Genomic DNA, 1,814 nt, shown 5'->3' with positions numbered 1-1,814 from the left:
TCACAGCCCGTTCCAGGTGAGACCACCCGGCCGCTCCTGCCCCTCCTGCCCCTCCTGCCCCTCCTGCCCCTCCTGCCACTCCTGCCCTTCCTGCCCTTCCTGCCCCTCCTGCCCCTCCTGCCCCTCCTGCCCCTCCTGCCCTTCCTGCCCTTCCTGCCCCTCCTGCCCCTCCTGCCACTCCTGCCCTTCCTGCCCCTCCTGCCCCTCCTGCCGCTCCTGCCCCTCCTGCCCCTCCTGCCCTTCCTGCCCCTCCTGCCCTTCCTGCCCCTCCTGCCCCTCCTGCCCCTCCTGCCGCTCCTGCCCCTCCTGCCCCTCCTGCCCCTCCTGCCCTTCCTGCCCCTCCTGCCCCTCCGGCCACTCCTGCCCCTCCAGCCACTCCTGCCCTTCCTGCCCTTCCTGCCCCTCCTGCCCCTCCTGCCCCTCCTGCCCCTCCTGCCACTCCTGCCCCTCCTGCCCCTCCTGCCCCTCCTGCCGCTCCTGCCCCTCCTGCCCCTCCTGCCCCTCCGGCCACTCCTGCCCCTCCTGCCACGGGGTGGGGCGTCTGCTCGGCTCTCGCAGACCGGCCTTGCTGACGGCAGCAGTGGACAAGGGCACTACACTAAGAGAACATGAGACCCATGTCCCTCCTGAACCAAAGCACAAAGCCTCCCGGACGGCAGCATGACACAGTGGCACTAGAAGAGCAGCACAGGAGACGAGGGCCACAGGCTCCCGAGGAGCAGTCAGCGCTGCCACCTCAGACAGGCCCACGGGGCAGTGGCACCATGACACAGGTGGACACAGGACACACCCCCAACAGACCGCATGTCTGACACAAAAAGATTTCCCAGATCGTCACAACGGGAGGGACACCGGTATCCAATACAGAGCATCACTTTGCCCAGTTGCCCTTGCCCTCTGTCCCCCTTGTCCACAGGGTCAGGGGAGCCTCCAGCATTCCGTGCTCCTGGGAAGCGTCTGCCATGCTGTTGCGGTCAGCTAGGAAGAACTCAGTTCTTAACTCAAACAGTAAGGTCATTTTCGCAAATCACCCTGTTTTGGTTTTGTATTTTCACTTTATTCCTATCTTTAGGTTAATGAAAGAAGTTCTTTCTGAAGTTAACAGATGATGTCACTCTTTCTTGTGACCAGTGGCAGTAGGCTGAGAACATGGGCTTGCCAGACATCGTTAAAGGGGAAGGAAGTAGTCTCACCACCCCAGACCCCAGGCCCCCAGACCCCAGGCACCCCAGACCCCAGGCATCCTCAGACTCCAGGCATCCTCAGACTCCAGGCCCCCAGACCCCAGGCCCCCAGACTCCAGGCCCCCAGACCCCAGGCACCCCAGACCCCAGGCACCCCAGACCCCAGGCATCCTCAGACTCCAGGCCCCCAGACCCCAGGCCCCCAGACTCCAGGATCCTCAGACCCCAGGCATCCTCAAACCCCAGCCGCCCAGACCCCAGCCCCCCAGACCCCAGGCACCCAGACTCCACATGCCCCACACCCCAGGCATCCTCAGACTCCAGGCTCCCTCAAACCCCAGCCCCCCAGACCTCAGGCCCCCAGACCCCAGCTCTCCTAGACCCCAGGCCCCCAGACTCCAGGCGCCCCAGACCCCAGGTGCCCCAGACCCCAGCTGTCCCAGACACCTCAGGCCCCCAGACCCCAGGCCCCCAGACCCCAGCCACCCAGACTTCAGGCCCCCAGACCCCAGCTCTCCTAGACCCCAGGCCCCCAGACTCCAGGCGCCCCAGACCCTAGGTGCCCCAGACCCCAGCTGTCCCAGACCCCAGGCCCCCAGACTCCAGGCACCCCAGACCCCCAGACTCCAG

Source organism: Ictidomys tridecemlineatus, chromosome 12, assembly GCF_052094955.1.
Source record: "Ictidomys tridecemlineatus isolate mIctTri1 chromosome 12, mIctTri1.hap1, whole genome shotgun sequence".
In the NCBI taxonomy this organism is placed as follows: Eukaryota; Metazoa; Chordata; class Mammalia; order Rodentia; family Sciuridae; genus Ictidomys; species Ictidomys tridecemlineatus.
This window is presented reverse-complemented; position numbering follows the sequence as displayed.